Source organism: Lygodium microphyllum, chromosome 8 (genome assembly GCF_053477565.2).
Source record: "Lygodium microphyllum isolate KBCC chromosome 8, Lygodium_microphyllum_v1.1.10, whole genome shotgun sequence".
Taxonomy (NCBI): Eukaryota; Viridiplantae; Streptophyta; class Polypodiopsida; order Schizaeales; family Lygodiaceae; genus Lygodium; species Lygodium microphyllum.
The window spans coordinates 26,434,705-26,448,757 of record NC_141142.1 but is presented as its reverse complement, the minus strand read 5'-3'; positions in this window follow the sequence as shown (position 1 = coordinate 26,448,757).

Sequence of the window (14,053 nt, the reverse complement as noted above, 5' to 3'; positions counted from 1 at the left end):
TAGCGGAGGGTGTACCCATGCCAATCTTGGGTAGTAAGTACTACAAAATTGGTCGGTTAATAGCCTTGGTCAAAATGTTTGCAAAATTGTTGGATGATGGCATAAACTCTAGACGGATAGTGCCTAGCTCAACTTGCTCTTTGGCAAAGTGGAAGTGGACTTCAACATGCTGCGTCCATGGTATGATGATTGGATTACTAGCAAGTACTATGGCACTCTAGTTGTTGCAGTAGATGATAATTGGAGAGTCTTATGGAAAATGCAAAACAGCCAATAGTTCCCTCAAGTAGATAGTCCCCATCAAAGAGGGCTCGATACTTTGCCTTAGTTGTGGATATAGCCATTGTCTCCTCCGTATAGCTTGACCACTTTCAGTAGCCATGGAATGAAATTCAGCAAGTATAGATTCTTCAGCTTCATCTTCTTCCAACAGCTCTTCCTCATTGTCATATCTAGCATGTCAGCAACTAGATTCGCCTTTCCTGCAATATGCTTTAATTCGAGGTTGAGTGACTTAATATATGCAATCCATCTTAGCATAGCAATGTAAGGTATAGAGCAGTTGGCAATCATGGCTAAGAGTGGAAGACAATCACTTTCTACCACTACGGAAGCACCTATAAAGTATTCACGATCACACTTTAATGCCGTTACAACTCCCCACAATTCCCTTTTTACTTGTGTATACCTTCTTTGATATTCATTGAGAACTTTTACTCCAAAACGAATTGCATATGTGTTACCTTCAAGATCCTCTTGGCCAACAACCCATCCTATCCCAATGGGACTTGTATCCACAGTAAGGATGATGGGTTGACCATTTGAATAGTCAGCGCTTTTGAGAGTGGGGGCTGAAATTAATAGCTTCTTTAATTTACACATAGTGAGAGTATGCTCTTTATTCCAAGAGAATCTTTGGCCTTTTCTTAATAATTGATAAATATTTTCGGTTACATGAGAAAAATGTGGTATCCATATGAGATAGAATACACATGTGCCAAGAAATCTTCTCACCTCTGAAACATTTGTGCATGTTTCTTGCATTCTGCTGATGGCATCTATCTTGATTGGAGAAGGTTTGCGTCCATAGGGGCCACATAGATGACCGACCACTAGGACTTCTTCTACTCCAAAAATCGACTTAGCTCCAGAAAGGGTAAGATGTACCTCTTCTAGCCTTGTCAAAATCCTATCACAATCTTGAATATGGTTAACTAAAAATGTCCAGCAACCATCTTTGTCAAGCTCCTCATTCTTTTCATTGACTTCACATCCCTTGATAGGTACATCATTAATAAATGGAAGAGTAAGTTGTGGAATAAAGTCCCTTAAGACTTTGTGCATTGCATTCATCATATGGGCTATGGAGTTTGTTGCACCTTGTGGTAGAGTGCACATGCAAACCAATCCAAGAGGTGTCTTCATTGTAGTAATGTCTCGGCTTTCTAATGAAAGCTAAGATTGGTCATATCCTAAATATAGGTCTCCCGTAGAATAAATTTCTCTACTTGCAAAAGCTTCAGCAAAATCATTAACAATTGGACCCAAACCAACATTTCAGATTGTGACACGATTGACATGCTGTAGATCTTGAATGAATCGTAAAGATCCATTTTTCTTAGGCACAATAGACCATCGGTTTGAGTAAGGTGTTGAAGAAGGTTCTAAAATCTTCATTCTGATCTTCTCATTTAGAAGTTCCAATAATTTGGGCAGATGCACCCTTGGAACGGGAATGGGCTTGAGGTTCCAAGGCACATGTGGGACCGTAAAAATGACCATAGGAGCCACAATATTTGGATCCACACAGTCTATTTTACTTGGTTGAAAAGCAAAAGCTTTTCCATGTTTCATTAGCATTTGCATAAAAGAGTATTTTTCAGTCGGCAAAAGGAAAGAATTTTCACCTATTTTGAGCTCTTTTATACTTTCAGATGTGAACTTGTGACCAATGTTGGAAGGATCACAAGGACTTGGCTGATTTGTTGCCCTATCGCGAGCCCTTCACTTTTAGGAGGTAGTGGGACTGCCACTGGTTTGACTTTCTTATCCATTGTCTTGTATTTTGTCTCCACTTGTGCTTCAGCCTTGTTAAGGAAACCATTGTCTTCCTATTCAGAAAATTCTTGAATTGTTTGATAAAAATCCAATGTACATACTTCTATGGACTAATTTTCAGCCAGATTTTCTGTATGAGTAGCTACATATATTTCAGCCAATGTGTCAGTAGTAATCAGTCCAAAAAAAATGCCCAAAATATCTTCATTTTCAGCCATCATATCATAAGTTTTCAGCTTCCTTTTTACATGACATAAATATTTTCTTTTAGTCTTAGTCATGGCCGAAAGAGACTTATAACAGTCCATACTATTCGATGTACATACATATAAATTTTCTAGAGACACAGTTTCTGTTGCATGAGGAGGTTCAATCTTTTTATATGACGCACTACCATAGCCTCCCTTTATAGTAGTGCAGCCCAAAAACCCTTGAATTCTCGGGCATTAGGAGGCATAGGATAATCACGCAGTCGATCTCTGTTTCGATGATGGTTAACACAGACAGTAAGAAATTGGACAACTCGTTCATTATCCTTGCTTTGGATTCGAGAATAGGAAGAACCATCATCAAGAGCTTTTGTTTCCAAGCGGGCTTCAGAAATATAAGGTTGCCCAAGAATGATAGGGTAACTACAAGAGTCTTGAACAAAAAAGTGAAAATTGTCTTTTATGTCTCCAATAGTTACTTGCACATCAGGACATGTAGCATATAACTCTCCAAACGAGTTATTTGCAGCTCTCATTTGCCAACCTGGATCAACATCAATGGGCCATCCGCCACTTTCATAGAGACTCCTTGCCATGGCGTTTATCTCTGAGCCATGGTCTAAGAGTGCAATACATGGTGTTTCTCTTTCTCCAATTTTGACGATTGTATCCGTTGTTTCTCTTGCCCAATACATATAGGAGTAGTGATTACTTGGAATGAACCGAGCCTCTTCTTCCTCATGCATGTGCTATAGACGACCTTCTTTTTGACAAGTGGGCTGCCGAACTAGTTTGGACTAGCCGACCATTACATTTTCAGCTTTCACTTCTTTAATTATTGTATTCATTTTTTCTTTATCTTCAGCTTCAATTGCTGCAATTAATTCTTTAACTACTTCAAGTTGAATTCCTTGTGAAGTCAGCTTCTCTTCATCCTGTACAAAAACTCGCAGAACTTGCAAAAAAGCATGCATTGTTTCTTCATCACCAACATATTGTATTTTCCTTTTGATTGCATTAATAATTACATCATGGAATTCACATTTGGCAATTCCAAGAATTTCGCCTAATGTGAATTCAATTTTGCTTCCTAGAATTCGTTCTTCTAGGACTCGTTTGAGATCAGATTCTATGTGAGACTGCAATTTGTAGCCTGGCTGCTTGCCTTTCTTCTTTTCTTCGGTCTTCTTTGTTTGTGGCGCATCTTCCATCTCTTGATTTGGGGTTATATTTTCAGCAAGCTTTGGTTGTTCAGGTGTTCTTTTAGTTACCCGTTTTGGAGGGCCAGAAGAGGAAGGCCCTAGTTTATCTTCTCTTCTTCTCTTTTCTTCAATCAAGACTTCTTTATAATTGACATTAGCCAAATGTGAAAAGGGAGAAAAAGAATCTACCAATTCTTTCCAACCAGTTATTCCTCGAATATACTGATTGGCGTTAGCCAATTCTTCTTTGGTTGCTTTACCACGTTCCTTTTGATCTAGTACCTGCATCCATACTTTAAATTGCACATTGGCTTTACATGCATTCAAACTTGATTTAATTGGCTCAATTTGCAGCCCATAGGTAGCTGCATCAATTGCTGCATAGGCATTCTTTACAGCTAAATCTTCTAATCTTTTCTTCATTCCACCATTGCCAAAATTTGGCTCTAGTGCAAGACCAATTTCAGCCGCATGAATTTTTCTGTCTTTCCAAAAGACGAGCTTCTATGCTTCAGCCTCACGGAAGGCAGAACACACCCTCTTATCATGTTGTTGGCTGTCACACCAAATACACCGCCTCTTAAAGCCTTCTCTCATGGGTCTTTGAGTTCATGCTCATCCTCGCTCTTCAACTTTGACATCCAACTTCTCTACTTTGGAACTAATTTGTGTAAGATTCAGATAAAGATCATGCATGCTTTTAATAAGTTCATCTATTAAATTGTTTGGTGTACCACAACATGCATGGAGCCGATATAAGCGAAAAAAAACATAGATATTTTGATCATTAAATTGTTTTGATTCACGCCCAACATCCTCTAGGGCCTTGATAGCTGTGGAATCAATCTTCTCTTCGTCTTGCCTTTATTGTTGTTGTTGTAACATTTGGATTTGTTGTTGTTGAGTTTGCTCTAGTATGCACACCAATTATTATAGAGTATCTCTTGAAGAGTTCCCCATCTTGGAGTTCTCTTACACCAACCTTCACGTCCAGTCTACCAATGTCGCAGCGCGTAGGGTTGAAGGTCACCACAAGGGTTTGGCAAGAGAAGAATGTATGGGGGTTCAAGAGCTTAGACTTCGGAGATGGTAGAGATAAGAGAAGGGTTGAAGGTTTCAAGCCAAGTTCTTGAAGATAAGAGACAGCAGGGTGTAGGTAGATTCAAGGAGAGGAGTAGACGGAAGAGAAGAGGTTTGAAGAGATTGAAGATGTAGAATAATACTCTAAAAAAGAATTAGAAAATATAGAAGAATACTAACAAAGATGGAGCCTATCAATTTCTTTCAGCATTATGAGAAAATATAACTCTAATAGATTAAAACGTGTACAAAATAATACCTTCCTCTATGCTACTCAGATCGCCAATCTAATGCTTCCAATGGCTCCAAAAGGGGGATTAAATAGTATGACACCTAACCAGAATCCTGCCAGATCACTCCTTCTTCATCTCCCACTTTTGGAGTACTGTTCACTGCCTAAAAACAATGATCGCGCGTCGCGCGATTTCGCTAATCTCTTTGTTTACATAAAATCTTCTCAAATTGGCTGAAAGCTACATGCTTTCTTTTACATGTCCTCTTAATCTAGAAGTTATCTATAGTTTTATGGATTTTTACAAGAGATAATATCTAGAATATCAAAAATTGACTAAAAACTTGTCCAAAAAAATCTAATATTTTGAACCATGGACACTAATACTAATGTCTAAAGTGGCATTGGCACTCTAAATCTAAAAGGAAGCCACACTAGATTTTTTAACACGGTGTGCGCATAGGGCACGATAACATGAGCTTAAGAATAGTTTTAGATTGACTACTCAAGTTCACCTCTTGAGATATGAAGTGAGCCTTTAGCACTTACTTTGGAAGTGAGCGTATCAAAAGTGTTGGCATAATCTCTTTTTCCTCCATCTAGCACTCTGAAAATACTCTTAAAGGTGTCCAAATAAGTGAGTTGAGTTGAACTTCCCGTTAGTGAAGACTTGGTTACTCCTTCGCAAGTGCAATGGCCCTTGTGACGTGTCAAGGTATAGGGAGTTTCTTTCACCCAGCTTTGTTTTTCTCTATCCCCTTGTGTTTTCTCATTCATTCTCCTCCCTCCCTCCCTCCCTCCCTCCCTCCCTCCCTCCCTCCCTCCCTCTCTCTCTTTCTTTATTATGTTTCATGTTTATTCCCTCTCTCTCTCTCTCGTTCCTTTTCCTTTCTTTTTCTCCCTCTCTCATTTCCTCTCTTTCTCCCTCAATGCACCTCATTCTCAACAAAAACAAACAAAAGAAAAGGGGAAAGAACAAGATCAAAGAAAGAGGGAGCAATGTACTCAATGCAAAGGCTTGAAGATGGATTCTTTGTCTCCTCTTTGTAACGGCTCCTCTTCACCCTTCATACACATCCTCCTCTTCTTTGTGAACGATGGTGCGGCGGCAACGGTGATGGCAAGGAGAAGCTCTCCTTCCTTCTCTTTCTCTCTTTCTCTCCCTCTCCCTCCCTCTTGTGAAAGACGCATGGATCTAGAGCATGTCTATGGCAGTTTGTAGACATAGACTAAACTCATGATGACATTGACCAAGGACTGAAAACCAACTGTTACACAAGTGAATTAGGTTCCAAGATGGAAGCTTGGACTCATAAACACAATCTTGTATAGTAGTCACAAAGACAATACTTTAACTAAAAGTGCAAAGCATCATGATATTGTATTCATTCTATATGAAAAGTGGTAGTCAAGTACAATGCTTTATAGTTGTTGGATGGTAGTAGTTTTCCCTTTCTGTGCATATGGGATTCTTGCAGCCTGCATGTCTTCAGCCCAAACTGCCTTATACAAAGAGGCTACATTAGGTGTGATTGCAAATATCTCAACACCCCTCCTCAATCACAACCAGAAAGTACAAAGTGTGTAGAGGCTTTAGTGAAAGAAACACCTGCAAAGTGTGGGCACACCATAAACATGGCCAAGCACTAGAGGCTATGCAAAAAAGGCTAAGTGTGGGTACCACAAAACATGATGGACATCTAGAGGCTATAGCCGGGCCTTATAGAGGCTGTAGTACAAGGCTACATGAGGAGTTTACAAGCTTATGATAAAGACATTTGGGCTACAGTAATGTTGAAAAAGTCAGTAAAAATTTGGATCAAGGACCGGCAGACCCTTGCAATTTTCAGCATTACTTTTGACATAGATCTTCAATTTATTGTAGGTTTTCTTGTCAAACTAGTCCAGCTTTCTCTTTTTGATCATGTACTTGTTCTTCATTTTTCTTGCCGCTTCAAAGTCTTCATGATTTTTCTGCTTCTTTTCCTCTTTAATCTTTTGGTCCTCTTTTTCTAGGTCTTCTTTGCTTGCACTAGTCTTCATGTCCCCCTTAAGAAAAGATATCATTATCTCTGAGGAAACATAAATAACTACAAACTTTTACACTTTCATGACTTCAAGGTCTTCACATGGGCACCTTGATGGCATTTGGATATAGGCAGCTCCATGTCTTCCTATAGGTAGAGTAACATCTTTTATGTAGTGTAATGGGCCATAAGATACATGCCACTCTCCATGAGAAGCACCCACTTAAAAATCTTCATGTTTGGCATTGAAACTCAACTTCAAATCCTTGAATTTTTGACCAGCAAAAAGATTTTAAATCAATGTGTCAAAGGACACAAGAAGGTAGTGTGAAAACACACTATGCTTAGTGCTAACAAGCACTATCTTGATGGTTATGCTTCTTGTGTGCCAGCTTGCAAATGCCTTCTAATCTTTCTTGAACTCTTCCAGTTCTTCAGAAACCTCCAAGGAATGTAACTTAGTGATTAAAACTACTATTGATAACTCTAATGAGAAGAAATAGTGAGAAGATGAAGTGCAAGAGGAACTTGAGTTTGACTTGATGATCTTCAAAGAAGCTTCACAACTTCCCTTTCTTGTTGATTTGAGTGGTGAATCTTGTTGGATTTTTAGTGCAATAATAGAGCACAGTGATAGTAATTTTCTTTGACTAAGAAGAATTAAAAAAATAATGACAATTATGAGCATTTGGTGCTTGTGGCTATGGAGGACTAGGTTTTCTAACAAAGAGGCGAGTGATTTTTCATTTACAGTAGTGTATACAAGTGATTATTTTGAAAGATCTATGGTGGGTAGAAGACTTATAATCTAGGCTTCAATTGCCCTAAGATCACAAGGTAGATCTTGATGTGTGCTGGTCGCGTCGACTGTATGACCATGACAGGGCGCAGATCTGACAATGATGTCAAATTTTCGAAATGTTGGGCTTATTCTGCATTGATCAAATTGATTTTTGTGCCACGTTGAAGTGCCTCAAGTAGAGAAACAACTATGTACAAGAAAACATGAAGTGCTATGCCCTCTATTGCAAGATCTAGCAGCTCAAAGTTGGCAGGGTCTAGCTATGGCAAACACGCACAATGCAGAATTTGTAAGAGTTGACAATGTTGAGCTCTGTGACATGATGAGAAATGTCCTACTGTAACATAATAGAGAGAAGAACCTTGAGTCACAAAAGATATGCTTAGAAGAAGGTATTAAAAAATATTGATTGTGAAGAGAGATATGAAAGCTCTAAGTTGCTTGGCTATGGCTGCCACGTAGGTAAAGTGAGGAGAAGAAGTGGGAGATGAGGTCCTAAGTTGGGGATTCAGCTCAAGCCAAGCTACATGACAGTGAAAAAGAGCTAAAGAAGTTGTGCCATGTCCAACTGGGCTCTAACACCATGTGAAAGACGTGCAGATCTAGAGCATGGCTATAACAGCTTGTAGACATAGAGTGAACTCATGATAACATTGACCAAGGACTGAAGACCAACTATTACATAAGTAAATTAGATTCCAAGATGGAAGCTTGGACTCATAAACACAATCTTGTGTAGTATTGACAAAGACAAGACTTTAACTAAAAGTACAAAACATCATGACATTGTATTCATTCTATATGAAAAGTGGTAGTCAAGTACAATGCTTTATAGTGGCTAGATGGTAGTAGTTTTCCCTTTTTGTGCATATCAGATTCCTAAAGCCTACATGTCTTCATCCCAAACTGCCTCATACAAAGAGACTACATTAGGTGTGATTGCAAATATCTCAACGCCTCTTTCACTCTCTCTTTCGTAAACTCTTTTGTAAAATGATGCGCTCGGGTTTCGGCCGTGTTTTCTTTGTTTGAGCAATGTCGCTATTTGCATCGCATTTTGCGATACAAATAGCAACGCCACTAATTTGCGTTGGGACTCGGCGTCGCTATTCCCCCCTTCCCTTGTAGTTATGCCACAACTCATTGGAGGAGTCCATGTCCTACTTCTTCTCCTTCGCCTTCTTTCACAATGTCACTAGTTTTTTGCAATCTTTACCAAGATGTCCCTTCTTACCAAAGTCAATACTAGCAAGACTACAGAAGCTATGGCAAAAAAACATGTTCTTATGGCTACTTCTACCAAGGATGATGGAATAGATGAATCTTGAGATGAATTGATCAAGAGAATGCATGACTTGCACATCAAGATGGCAAAAAGTGAAGAAAATAGACTGCATGCAAGTTCTATAAGTCCTTCTTTTGCACCTAGAAATAGGGTTGCCACTAGCTATAGATTCTAGAAGAGGCGGTATGCAAAAGAGTCTTGAGGATATATCTATTGTTAATGATACAACCTATGGACCACAAATAGAGAAAGTGCCAAACTATAAGAAATTATAGATTTGGTCTTAATCTCTACAAAATGTAGGGAAAGATATCAAGGCAAAAAATGTGTGGGATTCACATGTCAATTCATATACAGTACATGAATATTTGGCAAAGATACAGAATATGAGAGTTTTAGTTGAAGACAAGATAAAGAGAGATGACGAGAATTGCAACCCAAGGACATATAAGAGCAACACTAGAGGGAGTGGCAAGAGTGAACCTAAGCAATATGTGCCTCCTACTGGGGATGAACTTGAACATGTCATAGAGTAAGTACCAAAAGAGCAAAGAGAAGAGTAGAAAGAGAAAAAAGAGGAGTAGAAAAAGAAAAGAAAATAGCATGAAGAGTTAAACAAAGACCAAAAAGAATAGAGTAGGATGATAAAAAGTAGGATAAGCAGACCAAGATGATAAAAAGCAAAGAACCATGTATTTGTGTGTATGATTACAAATAGATTGAATGTATGATTATGGAGGATACAGATATTCAGGTTCATGATCTAGGAAAATGCTTTTATGAGGTTGACTTATGCAAGAAGATAAAGTGGACTTTTGATTGTGGTGTCCTACATGTGTTGCTATGCATGATATGCATGCCATATGGACTAAGAGAAAGCATGTGGTTTATATGTATGACTACTAGGTGATTATGATGTGGCCAGTTGACCCAAGAGGAGGTTATGAATGCATATTGCTATAGTTGGTTGTTTTGGAAAGATTTGATATTTTAAAATTTGGTGTTGGTCAAAGAGGATCTAATGGTGAGCAACACATTCAAATTGAGCTTTTACACCTAAGGAATAGACCTACCAAGTTTGGTCACTAACCTAGTCAGTATATGGAAGATGCAAGGTTCAAAAGATTGATGTTTGCAATGGACTACGCACAAGAAAAGTGAGTTACAAGCTGCACAATTTTTTTTATTAGTGAAGCTTTCATAATTTGATCATGGTATCTTCACAACAGTTGTAGATTGAAATTGGGGCTCCTTTTTTTCCTTCAAAAATCTCAAAAATTTGAGTTACAGATCCAAAGTGATGAGCAATTTTCTACAAGGTAATCTTGATTGGCAGTTTTCAAAGTAGAGATAGACTAATCTTGATGGATGCAAGGTATTGATCTGCTTGAGGATACACATAGTAAAAAGGAGGATCAAATTGCTCAAGAAGAGGGAAGAAGAAGAGTATGCACTGGAAGTGTTGAGGCGTCAGTCACCAGATGTGACATTGGTGAAAAGAAAGAAAAAGAGTTTGTAGAAGATGAAGAACTTGGAGCAAATGAAGAAGGCTTTGAACTTACAATTGAGTTTGTAGATGATGAAGAGTGATGTTGGCACATGCCGAAGGATGTGGTTTAGAGGGGATGAATTACTGATAACCGTAGCACAAGAAAAAGTGAAAAAAGTAAAAAAGTGCAAGTTGAGACCTAAAAGAGATGGCCTAGAAAGAAATCTCAGATGCAATAAAAGAAGCATGAAGGGAAATAGTCGAAAGTGCAAGGGCATCCTCAAAAGCTAAGTCAAAGGCAAACACACATTTTGAAATGCAAGGCGCCCCTAAAATTGATTGTAAAAAACCACGAGGCTCCCTCTTGTGAAAATTGTAAAGGTCGATGGGGCAGTAGGAAAGAAGCTAGGAAGATAGGAGGACAATGGGAAGGAGGGACGAGGCCATGGCCGGCCATGTAAAAAGGGGATGACCGCCCAAGAGGGATTTATGGTTTTGTATATAAAGTTGAAAAGTGAATGAAGAGCTCATTCTTTGGTGTGTGGCTAAATTGGTCTCTTCTTCTCCTCTTGTCTTCCCTTCTTATTGCTTGCATATGATTGTGCTTGAGAGAGGGAGTGTGAGAGGGTAAGGGAGTAAGTGAGTGAGGGTGAGGGACCCTGGTGGAGAAGCTCTCCATCTTCTCTTCTCGCGTGCAACGCGGCTATGGAGAATGGCACAAGGTGGAGGATTGAGGATGCTTGAGCTTGCATCTAGAATTGTGGAGCTATCGGAGGGCTTGAGGGAGGAGCCTACTCCATTGAGCATCAAGGTAAGCTCACTACACTCGTAGGATCAAAGGTGCATTGGCTAGGTGAGAGATAGCTATTTGTGCTCGCTTGAAAGACTTGAAACAATAAGTAGTACGTGGGTCTTGGTGGTTGAGCGTAAGCTCCTGCTACATTTTGGTTCCGTTGCAAGGACAAACAGATTCAAGCTTGAGCACTTGTGCACTTCAAATCGAGCGTCGAAGTAGGGTTCAACCAGTGCTCTTTGTAGGTAGGAGATCTAGGAGTTTAATCCTCAAAGTAAGTAAGTATTTTGTGTTTTAAATGATTTGGGAAGTAGGAGGAATCATTTTAGTACTTTGATTGTGATTCTTGTTGCATTTGGACTTGCCTAGGATTTGGAAATCAAAGAATACCGTTGTAGGGTTATTGTTGTAAACATGCCCAAAAAAGGGGCATAAAGTGGGAAAAAAAGAGGCAAAAATATGTCGAAAAAGCAAGAGAAAGCACGGGGCAACCCTCGGGTGTTGGCCCAGGGGTATAAGGCCCAAGGAAGGGGGAAGGAAGGCTCATTTTCAATACAATACTGTGTGTGAGAGAGAGAGTCACGTTTTTTGACAGGATACCGTGAGAGTCGACTCCTTGATCCTCGTGTACCGACGTTTCCATCATCCCAAGTGAGCTAGACTTGACCCCTCATTGTTGTTTAGTGTTCCTATGAAGTTGACAGTAGGAAGTGCTTGCCACCTTGGATCGAATCGAGAAAATTTATCCCTTATCAGTGAACTCATCATGCCGAATTGGCCGATTCCTAGAATCGAACAATCAGCCTGACCGATTTCCTTGGGGGAAAATTGGTCCATTCTATTCAAATGAATGAAAATCAAACAATGAAATTGGACCATGTGATTGGCAAAATCGGCCCACCAAAAATCAAACATTGGCCCATCTAATTTGGCTGTGGTCAGGGCCTGAAACTGAGAATTGGATGAACCAAAATCTGATAAAGCCCAAAATTGAATGAGCCCAAAATCGATCGAAGCTGATAACCAGCACATCCAATTCTGAGATTCGAACAACTAAGAATCGACTGAGGCTATATCCCAAAAAAATAAAACAACAACAACAACAACAAAAAACCACAACTGAGTGACCCTGCCAATCAACGCATAGACCGTAGCCCAATTGAGTAGGACGATGCAGCAAAAATCCTAGCAGACCCAAGAGTTTCCAATAATCGTGCTTAGAGCCAGACTAGGCCAGGACAAAGAGAGCAGACTGAACATGATAACTGTTTATTTGCATTTGCACACCACTCCAATATGAACACTTGAAGTGCATTGAAGAAAGCTTAAAGGCTGATTTTGAACCATGCACAGAAAAGACACTACACACATAGTGATAAATAGAAGTTGAGGATTAGTTGCAATAAAAAGAAATGTACTCAGAGATAATAACAAAACAAACCCACTAGTAGGAGACAACCTCAAACATAGCATGGAACCTCAGATCATGAGACTACCAAGAAGGGCAAGAAGTGAGTGCCATTGGAACCGCAACTATCCCTCAATCTCATAGGTAGCCTAGCAAACCAAGAAACCGTCAACATGGCAGGAACATGCACGAACTTTGAAAACGATGAACTAGATGTGAGGGACTTCCCGATTGAGATAAGAAAAACGATAGGGAAATATGACCTGCAAGCGAAGGTAGATCATCAAGATAGACTAGTCCAGGAGATCATAACTGACCTTGAGGAAGAGAGAAATCTAGCATGATAGGTGCTGCAGCATACAATCAAGAGCAATGAGTTAGGAATTTGCACCGAGACATGGAGATGTGGGAGGCCCATCAAATACTAGCTCTCGCCAATAGGAACTGAATAAGACCAAACGCATAGAGGGAGAGAGCACTAGAAGTAGATATTATGTTGAACAAGGTTCTCACGAAGCAACCCCTAGACAACACCACTATAGAGCAGAGTGGAGAAGCTTTGGCAACCGCATTGCTAGTAGGATTAGGAATCAACCAAGGCTCGAGGAGCCTGTTGAAAATCCCCACAGTCTCGCAAAGCAGCTAGATAAGTATCAGCCTAGTGATAGCACATATAGCTTTGTAGAGTAGTTTGAGCAAGTCTACGAGGAAAATGGCCTCACTGACCTCAAAACATGGTATACTAGCTTAGATGTGGTAGATAGGACCAAGTTCAATGACCTCAAGAGTCTCTTCATCAAGAGATTCTCTGAGGCAGGATATTCCAAAAACCTCATAGTTAGACTAATGAATTTCAAGTAGAGGGACAAGGAGGACATTAGGGACTATGTTACTCACATGCGAAGTCTCTTTAAGAGGATCCCGACCAATGAACATCCAACAAAGAGAGTTGTATCCATGATATTTATCAATGGAATCCATAGCAAAAATCTCTATACAGCCTTAGCAAGCAACTCAAGTTTACAAAGAGATGCATTGGCTAGAGTCTTTGAAGAAGCTATACGAGTGGACGATCAGCTAGAAAGGAGAGAAGCTCCAAGAGTACAAATCAAGATGAGGATAGGTCTAGAAATTCAAAGAGAGCCACTACGGCTAGCGAACGATCAGGGCAGACCATGTAAGACAAGGGAAAGGCCATTGACTAGAGCCAAGAGTTGGCCGAGATGAAAATGGAGCTAGCTAGATTGCATGAATTAGTGAGGAGACCTACATGGCCTCATGTCGAGTGTGTGTCTTGTGGCAGAAACCACCTTCTAGCTGAGTGTCAAGACCCTAGGTATCAACCTTGTGCTAATTGTGGTAGGTTCAGCCACCATGATGCCATGCATTGCAGGTTATCAAGGAGAATCCCATACCCACAAGCCTACCAAACCAACCATACCTAGGGAATAGGCTGCAAAACATTTTC